This window comes from Odocoileus virginianus, chromosome 16 (genome assembly GCF_023699985.2).
Source record: "Odocoileus virginianus isolate 20LAN1187 ecotype Illinois chromosome 16, Ovbor_1.2, whole genome shotgun sequence".
NCBI lineage: Eukaryota > Metazoa > Chordata > Mammalia > Artiodactyla > Cervidae > Odocoileus > Odocoileus virginianus.
In genome coordinates this window covers 9,522,671-9,535,085 of record NC_069689.1, presented here as the reverse complement: position 1 = coordinate 9,535,085, position 12,415 = coordinate 9,522,671, and the positions used below count along the sequence as shown (strand labels likewise).

The 12,415-nt window shown below is 40.7% G+C and overlaps 1 protein-coding gene across 3 annotated transcripts in view; it reads left to right on the top strand.

Annotated features, from left to right (window-relative positions):
• RCOR1 (REST corepressor 1) overlaps positions 1 to 12,415 on the top strand; it is a 118,253-nt gene that overhangs the window by 787 nt on the left and 105,051 nt on the right. The window lies entirely within an intron of this gene.

Sequence of the window (12,415 nt, the reverse complement as noted above, 5' to 3'; positions counted from 1 at the left end):
GTCCGCGGGGAGACGCTCGTGCCAGTGTGTCCTGCCGGCGGGCCGGGCCCCCCGCCCCCCACCTCAGGGAGGCCCGAGGGTCGCCCGGGCGGGTCGGACGCGAGGCGGCGGCGCCGGCCACACCTGGCCACCTGGCCTGGGGTTCCGGCGTCCCCGGTCCGCGCGAGCCGCGCCGGGACCGGGCGGGGGTGGCCGCGAGCCGGAGACTTAGCTTCCTGCGAGCGCCACAGGGCTCGGGACGGCCTCGGACCCGCCTCTCCTCTGCGGAAGGTTGCCCCGCGTGCCCTCTCCTGCCGGCCCCCGGGCTCCTGCCTGCCCCCGACTACCCTCCCGTCCTGAGATTCCCCCCAAAACCAGTTAGTAAAAGAAGTGTGCTTCCCAGAGGGCGCCTGCCCGGGGAAGAGAGGCTTGCTGGTGGCAGTTTGATTTTTAGGATCTATTTGTAAACGTGTGTGTTATTTCCTTTTTTCTTTTTCTTTTTTTTAAAGGAAGGGGTTGTGAAAGGTTAGAACCTCAGAAAGCTTTAGCCTAACACCTCCAAGGCATCCCAGCCGGCTTGCTTGGAACATTTGCTACCCTTGTTGCTCTTCTGTGTGCAAGCGAATTCAAAGTACCAGAAAAATCCTACCAGACAAAGGAATTCGTCAGTGAGATTCTAGCTTGTCTCCGTATAAGACTGTCTTTAAAGATTGTTGGCGTGGAAAGTGTTTGAAAGGACGTGGGTTTTATTTCAGAAATCAAATTCAAAAGAGAACCTTGTGGAACTGAGTTAACAGTCCTGGTTGGAGGGCTTTAGAACTGGTGGTTCTCTATGTAGGTTACACCACGAGTTTATTTGAGAGAATAAATGCATAAATGCTTTTCCTTGGAAACAAGACTGCAGAAAATTGCCAGGATCTAGCCCTTGAAAAAGGCGATTGCTCTTAAGCTGTTATTAAGGTATGAAACTCTGGGTGTTCTTTGAAGTGAAAATACGTAGGCATCCCTGAGTGAGCTGTTGGGTTCTCTGGAAATAAATGACCTTTCCTGCATTTGCCTTCTACAGTTTTGGTCTGTTGACGATTTAAATCTCTTAAAGTATCTGTTGTCTGACGCCCAGGTTTATATTCCTTTTCAACTTCGGTTAGTCTTCCTATAGTTTCCCCTTCCCCCACCTCTTCCTTTTTTGGTCGTCACTTCTCATTTATAAGAGCGACAGGATGGGACTCCCAGGCCAGGCTGCTTCTCCCCTGTGCATGCCTTCTCCATTCCTCGGTTGGCCACCAGGGGAAGCATACTGTTTTTTGGTTACAGTTGACCCTATCTTCATTTTGTAGGTCAAGTCCATCTTTGTTTTAATACACAGACCATAAAGCAAAGCTCTTCACCAAGTTTCCCCCACATATTTAAAAAAATATATCAACTTGTACACATCTTTTAGTAAGTTGGTCAGTTTTTGGGTACATTTTGGTTACATTCATTTTGAAAGCTTTATTTAAATATGTTGGCTGTGAGTAAAGATAAGTGCATATTTGATGGCAACAGCGAGAATTAGATTTCTGATATTGTCCTAAATGTTGATGCCTAGCTCTTCATTGTTAGGAATGAGGCAGACTTCTTTGGAGTTGTTCTCTTTGAAACAGCACATGTAATAGGATCATATTTTGAGCTGTCCTTGCAGTTTTGATGGAATAGGGGCAAGCATAAATTTGTCAGAGACCTGCCATTCTAAACAGTGAAAAACTGCAAATGTTTTTCTGTATGGTCTTACTGTCACTTGATTGGCTCTTGGCATTAATATTTCCTATTTTGTGTTTGTTTTAATCTGGAAAGGAATCTATCTGGTGTGAAATAATTTGAAGCCCTGTTTTGCTATCCTGAGCAGTGGGACAAATTCCTAGGCATGGCTGGAGATTGTAGGACTTTACTTTTCACTACTTATTTATTTATTTTTTAAAAAGATGTGTTCTCATTTAACTTAAAATCTAAGGGAAGAGTTTCATACCTTAATAACAGCTTCCATTTCGGAATAGAAATGACACACCAGTTTTATTTCATGTCAAGCAGATTTTTTTTTAGGTCTTTGGACTTAGTTTTTTTCCCATGAGTACAAGTTAGGAATAATAAGGAATTGAGATTGTGATTGTTACTGCTTTTTCTTTTTCTCTTCCTGAGTTTTGAATGCACATTTATTTATTTTTAAAAATTTATTATTATTTATTTATGTATTTTTTTTTTACCACCATTTGAACAGACTAGTGAATGTGAAACTCATCAGGAAGCTACTTTAAAAAAAAAACAACAGAAAAACCTATCTCTGTAAAGATGTATGAGTGGAAGAATGTTGATTTTTTTTAAGGTCAGGTTTTGTTTACCCACAGTCTCCCAACTTGACCCTATTTAGCTTTAAAAACAAATGGTTGAAACTAGATCCGCTTGAAATTCCCTGTATAGTCCAGGGAAGATGCATTTCTGTCACTCCTCACACGGTGAACAAAGTGGACAGAGCGCTGTCGTCCTGGAGTGCTGCCTCATGTCTTATTACCTAATGAAGACCTAAACTGGACCACTGGACCAGAACTCGGTAGTTAAAATAACATCTTTGTTTATAATGGTGAACAAGTTTTATCAGGTAGGTTTAAAAACAAAGACCAGAATGCAGTTTCATATCTTTATCTTTGTTCCATTGTGGGGTCCAGACTGTCCATACTCTGTTTCATACTCTATGCCATGTCATATGCTGAGCTGGCTTTGGTTTCTTTTAGAATTCAATAGTGAAGTGAAAGTCGTTCAGTCATGTCCGACTCTTTGTGACCCCATGGAATATACAGCCCATGGAATTCTCCAGGCCAGAATACTGGAGTGGGTAGCCTTTTTCTTCTCCAGGGCGTCTTCCCAACCCAGGTATTGAACTCAGGTCTCCCGCATTGCAGGCAGACTCTTTACCATCTGAGCCACCAGGGAAGCCCTAGAATTTAATAAGCATACAGTAAATAAGAGGGAAGAGTGCTTATGCTAGCCTACCTCTGGTCAGTTATTTCCTGCATTGGCAAAACATAATTTATTTTGAAACTAGTAGTGTTCTTCTATACAAAAATGTTAAGTAATTCCATGGTCTTCCCAGTAAACATGCAGAGGAAGAAGTGGTAGCCTCCGTGTTTCTTTGATCCCTTGTTTGGTACTCTTCCTGTTTGTTGCCTTCTAACTAGAGGAACACAGTGGCAGGATTTTAAGATTGACTCAAGTTCTTTGTTTTCTGAAGCATGTGTTGTTATTGTCAACTTCTACCCTAGTTAGTGATCACAGTTCATTAATAGCAAAATTAAGACTCTTTTAGAAGAGGAAGTGTTAATGGTAAGTTTTTTTGACGTTAATGGCCCTTTAAACATGCAACCTTTATTTGGAACATTGAATCCAATATATTTAATCAGATTAGAAAATTTATGGTTGTCACTGATTCAACTGTCACTTTCAGAGTTGACTTATATTATTAAAATGTAGAATAATTTTCCTGAACAGGGTGTCTTGACCTGCTTTTCATTTCTTCTTGGTGGTGATTCTGTCTTCCTCTTTGAACACATTATTTACTTGGCTTTAGTTTCATTGTGAAAATAAATTTTAAAGATATCCAAAAATTCATAAGTTATGGTGAAGACTTCGTGATGGAGGCATACTTGGAGGCAGTGTTTACCCACATGAGAGGTGAGGGTAATGAGAAGTGCTGTGTGTGATCCCCTTTGTGATGCAGTGCAGTAGGAGGCACCTAAAGCTGTCTCTTGGGATGTCTAGTGCCTTGTCTCTGTGATTAAGAAGCTGGTTTAAAAAGGTCAAGCTCGTCATTTTATCTCAGGAGCCTCAGTTTCCTGCATTGTGAATCAGGTTCTTTTCATCACTGTGGCCTGTGATTATGTTAGTTACAGTCATCTTTTTAATTTCAGGCTTCTTTCAGAAGCAACACAGAGCAGACTGTGAGCTTGGATTGTGAGAACCATCAAACCCAAGTTCAGATCTTGGCAGTGCCTCTTGACAATTGTGTTCAGGCCCTGGCCAGGTTTCTTTATTTTTGCTTTCATCTGTGAAGTAGAGGTAATGGAACTTCTTCCTCAAGAAAAGAAATTAACTGAGTTAATGCATGTAAAATGTCCAGTGCAGTGCCTGGCACTCAGCAAATGCTACGTAAACATTTTCTGCTATCTTACTTTAGTTATTGTTTGAAAGACTCAGTTGCCAAATAGTGGTCCTTGCGTTGCCTGCTTTGCTGCAAACGTAAGGCTGGGTTATAATGAAGCCGTAGATTTGAATGCTAATCGTGCATTCAAAGATACTTGAAGATGATTGCTTTTAAGTTACATGTACCTGCTGCAATTTAGGTAAATACCCTTTCCTGGGAGAGAGAACTATTCCAAAACATTTTTATAGCAGAAAAGTACACTGAGATCCAGAGGGAATAGATAACCCTGTTCAGATCAAGTTTCAGGGTAGTATGAAAGAAACCTTGAGTCCATCCCTGGGCCAAAGTGAAGTACACATTAACCGCCTTCTGAGTCAGGGAGTTTCTACTCTAAATTCTCAAGTCCTTGTCTTTGAGAATTAATGTTGAAGTGAGGTTCTTCTGCTGCAGTACTTCCTTGGGTGATGAGTACTTCCTTGGGTGTGATCCAAAGGTTAGTTGGTGGAGGCTCATCAGAGCAGAGTTGTTTTAAAAACAGTGTTGAAAGTCATTGGTACTGAAGAAATTTAAGCTTACTCTTTTCTTTTTTTAAAAATAATTTTATTTATTTGTTTAGGCCATCTGGGCCTTCGTTGCTGCCTGGGCTTTTCTCTAGTTGCTGTGATGGAGGCTGCTCTCTTGTTGAGGAGCTCGGGCTCTCGGGCATGCGGGCTTTAGTGGTTGAGGCATGTGGCTTCACTGGTTGCCACTCCCAGCTCCAGAGCGTGGGGCACGGCTCGGCAGTCATGGTGCGCTGCCTTAGTCGCTCTGCAGCATGTGGGATCTTCCCAGATCAGAGATCAAACCTGCGTCTCCTGCAATGGCAGGTGGATTCTTCACCACCGAGCCGCCAGGGAAGCGCTAGGCTTGCTCTTTTTTCTTTTCCTTTTCCTTTTTTTTCTTTTCCCTAGGCTTACTCTAAGAAAGGTGGTTTCTTTAGTGTTATAAAGTTCTATAGGGCAGTTTAATTGAAAAAAATCTTCTTAGTCTTTGGAAATGAAACATCAGAGTCTATCCAAATTACTGTATTCTTCCCATTTATTTTACTTTTTGTATTTTCTCTGCTATATCGATTGTTATACTTAATTTATAATTTAGCTCTCACTTTCTTCTGAACCTTTCTTGAGAGGTTCTGTGCATAATGTTAAAGTAAGAAATAAGGCTTCTATTTGTCCCCCTTACTCTGATGGAAAACAGTTATCTTTGCTAAAGAGGATGTGTTCCGTTGGTACTTACTTTAAAACAGAGAGCTGGAAAAACCTTGCCTTAGAGGGAGTTCTGGAGCAGCAGTAAAGGCCTGACTGAGGCAGGAATGGGGATTGAGCGCCGGCTCCGTGACCGGGCTGTCAGCTCTCCAGCCTCAAACGGCAAGTACAGAAAATACGTGTGACCTCGGGTTAGGCAGGGCTAATGGCTATAATTTAACTTCTGTTTTGTGTTCTGGAAATTTTACTAATACATGCATCTTCTGGTTGAGTTTTATGTTTTCTGTTGTTGATTTTTTAAAAAACAGAGTATTTAGGAAATAGAATGGTTTGATGTGACAAAAGTGGTTTGGTAAAATGTTTGAGATAAATATTTTTAAGTAAAATTAAAATGTCATTTAAGTGAAATGTTGATAAAGTGAAGTGAAGTCACTCAGTTGTGTCTGACTCTTTGTGACCCCATGGACTGTAGCTTACTGGGCTCCTCCATCCATGGGATTTTTCCAGGCAAGAGTACTGGAGTGGGTTGCCATTTCCTTCTCCAAGTGAAGTGAAATGTTGATAGTAAACCCTAGAACACCTACTTTTTTTCAAATTAGTCAAATTTTGTTCTTTCTTTTTTTTTTTAAGTTAGTCAGATTCTTTCTTTAATATGAGGATCCTGTAAAAATTGTATGCTAGACGTAATTCTTTGAAGTTTCTGGATTTTTTTCTCCCTCAGAGCAATGAGAGAGAAAATTGTTGTGTCTACTCAGTGCAGCCTTCCTGTGTTCTAGATGAGGAAGGTAAGGCCTGCAGAGACAAAGTGACTTGTATTTATCTTTTAGGCATTAAAAGCATCTCCAGGTAGGTTTGAGGTGTGTGACACAAAATTTTATTGTTTTAAAGCCTTGTTTCTGGGTACAATAATATGTGTGCATAATGTTAGATGAAGGTAGTGGAGGTGATGGAATTCCAACTGAACTATTAAAATCCTAAAAGATGATGCTGTTAAAGTGCTGCACTTAATGTGTCAGCAAATTTGGAAAACTTAATACTGGAAAAGGTCAGTTTTCATTCCAATCCCAAAGAAGGGCAATGCCAAAGAATGTTCAAACTGCCATACAGTTGTGCTCAATGCTAGCAAAGTAATGCTCAAAATCCTTCAAGCTAGGCTTCTGCAGCACATGAACTGAGAACTTCCAGATGTACAGGCTGGGTTTCAAAGAGGCAGAGGAACCAGAGATCAAATTGCCAGCATTCGTTGGATCATGGAGAAAGCAAGGGATTTTCAGAATAACATATTCTTCTGCTTCATTGACTATGCTAAAGCCTTTGACTATGTGGATCACAACAAACTGGAAAATTCTTAGAGGTGAAAATACCAGACCATTTTACCTGTCTCTTAAGAAACATGTATGTAGGCCAAGAAGCAACAGTTAGAACTGGACATGGAACTACTGATTGGTTCAAAATTGGGACAGGAGTATGACAAGGCTGTATATTGTCACCCTGCTTATTTAACTTATATGCAGAGTGCATCATGTGGAATGTTGGGCTGGATGACTCACAAGCTGGAATCAAGACTGCCAGAAGAAATATCAACAACCTCAGATATGCCGATGATACCACTCTAATGGCAGAAAGTGAAGAGAAGAAACTAGAGGGTGAAAGAGCAGAGAGAAAAAGCTGGTTTGAAACTCAACATTAAAAAAAAAAACAACTAAGATCATGGCATCTGGTCCCATCACTTAATGGCAAATGGAAGAGGAAAAAGTGTAAGCAGTGATAGATTTTCTTTTCTTGGGCGCCCAAATCACTGTGAACAGTGATTGCAGCCATAAAATTAAAAGATACTTACTCTTTGAAAGAAAAGCTATGACAAACATAGACAGCATATTAAAAAGCAGAGACGTCACTTCGCTGACAAAGGTCCATATAGTCAAAGCTATGGTTTTTCCAGTAATCATGTACGGATGTGAGAGTTGGATCATAAGGCTGAATGTGGAAAAATTGACGCTTGTGAACTGTGGTGCTAGAGAAGACTCTTGATAGTCCCTTGGATTGCAAGGAGATCAAACCAGTCAATCCTAAAGGAAATCATCCCTGAATATCCTTTAGAAAGACTGATGCTGAAGCTCCAATACTTTGACCAGCTGATGCGTAGAGTCAACTCACTGGAAAAAGACCCTGATGTTGGGAAAGATTGAGGGCAGGAGGAAAAGGGGATGACAGGATGAGATGGTTGGCTGGCATCACCGACTTGATGGACATGAAACTCTTGTGCAGGAGTTTCATAGGTGTAAATGCCTGAGACCACAGGAGGGAAGGTGAGGCAGCAGAGCCTTCAGGTTGGATGCAGATGTGACATCTGTGAAGGAAAACAGAAGGAAGGGTGTAGATGATGAGATCCAGGAGCCTAAGATTGCAGTGCAGCCAGAGCAAAGGTGGTTTGTTAGAGCGCGTTGGGCAGGACTGGGCCTTCTCTAGAAAACCGTCTGTGTTCTGTCGTTGGCCTGGAGTTAGCATGCAGCGTGCTGCAGTGGACCTCGAAGGTGCTGGGCATCTGGGACTGTCAGCTAATTACACTCCTCTCAACTCTTTCTCTCTTGAAGGGAAATCTGAGTGGCAGGCTTTCAAGGCCATCAGGATGCCTATGCCTGTTTTTGTACTTGAGTACATATGAAAAGCGGTATGTTTTGTTATTGTCAAAGTATTTTGTAAATGGAATTATTTGTGCATGTTCCTCTAACAGGCACAGAAAATTCCTTTCCTTCATTCAGTTTTCACTAAGGTGTCAGGCTTAACTTTTTGCAGTGCTATCTTTTTGTAGTCTGTGTTGGCATTTTTCTAATTACCGGTGAGGTCAAGTGTGCTTTTATGTGTGTTTTCAGCTACCTGGTTTCCTTCTGTGTGTATATCTTTTGCTGTTTTTCTGTAGGGTGTTCTTTTTCTTACTGATTTGTGTGTGCTCTTTGTATATTTGGATACCGATCCTTACTTAGGGTTGTTAGTTGTGAAGTTTTTGTTGTAGAGTTTTTCTCTCTAGTGTGGAAGTTGATTGAGTTTCTTTTCAGGAAGGAATAAAAACACATACCTGGTTGGATATATTTCTGCTCAGAGACTGGACTTGGTACATAGCTCCTTACTAATTGTCACTAGGACTCCTGGTTTCTAAGAAGATTGTCACTGAGAATTTGATACATCTTTTTTTGTTATGTTGCAACTTTCTTCAGTTAATTTGGTGTACTAATTACTAACCAACTGACCTAAATTACAGTGCTGGATGACATGAAAAGCTCTGATTTAATTTCTGTCCAACATCTAGTTTTAACAGCATGCTAGTTAGAGGTTAAAGTCATAACTTTAGTTTTCACAATGGTCAGTTAGTTTTCTATAAAAGGTGAACGTGCTGTGGACTAAAGCCCAATTCAGTTGTCTTACGGTTTTGTCACTGATTGTGAGGGAGTGGGTGAATGGTGTGGTGCCACTTGTCATCATAGCAGAAATCCTTGAAGGGATAATGTCAGTGCCAGGTTAGTGTAGTGTTTGCTGTGTGCAGGCTGGTTTGAGCACTTTATTAACAATTTAACATAACAGTCACAGCAGTCACAGCAGATAAAGTCGTTATCCCCATTTTCCCTCCGAGGAAACAGAGGCACAGAGAGGTTTATTGGTATGGTTCACCCTAGTAACTTGCCCAAGGTAACCCATTCTAAGATGCCATCTGTTGTCAGAGGCATCGTTATTTTTGTATATTGCTAAGGAAGGAAAAACACCAGGATACCACTAGATAAGTTGTAGTCAGACTGCAATCTAGTGTATTTCAGGGCAACTCAGCCAGAAATCCTCTCTGAGAAAAACCACTTAGGCCAGTGCTTTATTGGATCAATTGCTTAGTTGTTTGCATGTGGTCCCAGGTATTGTGGAGATTTTTGTGTAGGGTGGCCAGAGCCTGATTCGTGCCCAGTTGCATTCCTCTTCTTGTCAGTGAAAGCACAAATGAAATGGGAGGTGTCTGGCTTGGTTGACTGGGGCGAGTTGAGATGAATTGCTTTACTCCTGCACGTCTGTTAAAATAGTCATATTCAGAGTGTAAAATGTTGTTTTTGAGGGGAGTGATTTTTTGTGATTGGATGACTTAAGGTTACAAAGGACTGTGTTATGTTGGTTACCTTTTAGTTTAACAGATTAGAGTATAACATTTAAATATATATTCCCCCCGGCCCCCATATGTTTTTCTGCAGGTTCACATTGAACTTGAGCTGTGGAATGAGTTTAAGAACCATGTCTTGAATAAAGTGTGAAAAGATACACACATTAAAATATCTAAGAGTATTTTAAAAAGCCATTGGTTTTACCTGTACAACTATCTGGTTAGTATTGTTCAGCAACTAATTCTCCTTCCTTGTGTATTATTCCCAATCTCCTCCCCCATCAAAAAAACAAAAACCAAACTAACTCTGCCTCTTTCCCCTGAAAAAACCCCGATGTATGTATTTCTTAGTGTTATTAGTGAATTGTGTTCTGTTTTTCAAAGACCAGAGTATACTTACAGAAAATTGTAAGCTTTATTCTGGTTGACTTAAATGTGAGGTTTGCCATGGTTGGTTTGATCATAAGGTTAACTGAGGACTAGCTTCTGTCTGCCCAGAAACCAAGGCTTGCCTTGTGTGTTCAGCAAGGGGATCGGGTGAACCTCTGCCCCGGAGTTTGGCTGTCCTTGTCCCTCTTCAGCAGTTTCATCTAGTGACCAGGAAATAACTCTCTGATGGCCTTCTTTATGTCTGAGAAGGTTAATTAAAATTTTGGGATTGGTTAAACATTCTATTCACTTGAACTCAGGGTATTTCTGTGCTCTTTCACACACATGCATGTACACTTACTGAAGGCTGCACATCCTGTTTTACTGGCACAGAAGCTTCTGGGCTTGGGACGTGTCTGCTTTCAGACTTAGCATGCACCTGCGGGAGCAGGATGGTAAGACGGGTAGGGTAAGACTTGGCTAGTCTGATCTCAGGCGGTCCCATGAAGTCTTTGTGGTGTCATGCACTTCTGCTTTCTGAGTGTTCTGAGCCGCCAGTTCTGTTCAAGTATCTAAAGGTTTATCTTTCTCACTTGACATAGCTGAATGTGGTCCTGCATTTAATAAGAGCACTTGTGTGCACTGATTGACTTTGCTCGAGTAGGCATTTTGTAGTGGACAGTTGATAATTAAGAACCAAGTTTACTTAAAAAATGGAAACCTAAGGGAAAAAATGAGCTTTAAAGTTGCATTTAAAACCTGGTTTTCTCTATTTTAGGTGCTTTAATAATGAATTTGTATGAGTTAGAGATATGCATCTTAGATACAATTTTTTGTATCTTACAATTTTTTTTTCCAAGGTGAATTTCTTATAACATGGGGTTTCCCTGGTGACTTAGATGGCAAGGAATCTACCTGCTGTGCAGGAGACCTGGGTTTGATCCCTGGGTCAGGAAGATCCCCTGGAGAAGGAAATAGCTACTCATTCCAGTATTCTTGCCTGGAGAATCCCCATGGACAGAGCTGCCTGGTGGGCTACCATCCATGGGGTCCCAAGGAATTGGACGCGACTGAGTGACTAAAACACTTGCACTTTCATATAACATAAAATTAATCTTTAAAAAGATTGTTTATTTATTCGGCCACACTGCACAGCTTGTGGGATCTTAGTTCCCAGACTGGGAATCAGACCTAGGCCCTCAGCAGTGAGCACAGGGCCCTAACCCTTGGATTGCCAAGGAATCCCCAGGTTGACCCTTGTGATGTCGGTAATTCAGCGGCATTTAGTAGTTATGTTGCTGTGCAGCTGCCACCACACCACCTAGTTCCAGAATGTTTTTGTCACCCACCCCAAGAGAAAGTCTCAAGTCTGCTGAGTGTTACTTCCCCCTTCCCTTCCCCCTGCGGCACTATGCAGCATAGTGGTGTGGGGTCACCTTGCTTGGGGGTTGGTGATTGAAGAAACCAGGAAGAAGTTGTAGGTGAAGTGGTTCTTTGAGCCAAATCTTGAAAATAGGGGTTTTCCTGTGTTTATGATTTTATAATGTTTACTAATTTAAAAATTAATATTAAACTATGAGGTTTAAAACTATAAAACTGTTAAAAAGTTATTTTTGAAAATGTTAATCTTTCTGAAAATTTCAATCCAGATTTTCTTTTAAATTGTTTTAAGCTGTGCTGTCCAGTAACATAGCCACTAGTAATCTATAATTATTTAAATTTATTAAAATAAAATCAAGCTTAAAATGCGGTTTTGTCACACTAACCACATCATTTTCAGCACGTGGCTCTTGGCTGCTCTGTCGGACAGCGCAGAGCGGGGCATTTCCCACACTGTTGGACAGCGCGAAGCCGGAGAATCTTAGGAGTGAAAGCTTCGTTCTTTTTAATTTTTATAATTAGTTCAGAAGTTCTGCCTATAATCAAGGTGCATGGTGAAATGTGATATTGGAATGTGATGGTTGTGTATGGAATTCCTCTAGTGGAGTATTTGTTAAGATATTGCTATTAAGGTATTCAAAATAAGGCTTCTTAAGAAAGCAAGTAGAAATTGAAAGCTTTTTGGAGGGGGGGGGGAATGGTTGTATAGCACCTAATTAAACCAAAAGGATAATCAAGATGTGTGACTATATTGAAGTAGAACTTAAAACATCAGCAATATGAAGGCTTACCCTTTTTTGAAAAGGTTAGGTTTCATATCTCTCCTGAACACACTCAACCTTTGCTCCAACTTCTCAAACGCATTTAAATTCATTATAATTGATCTAATGCCCTTGTCTAGTAATTCTTTTATCTGTCTCATTTCTGAGTTCGTATCAATCAGTTGATTGATATTTTTTCCCTCATTATGAGTTGTCTTTTCCTGTTTCTTTGCTTGTTTGGTAATTTTTATTTAGATGCCAGATATTATGAATTTTATTTTGATGAATGCAGGATATCTTTATAAATATTCTTGAGCTTTGTTCTAGAACATGGTTAAGTTCCTCAGAAATGGTTTGTTCATTGCATATCTTGCTT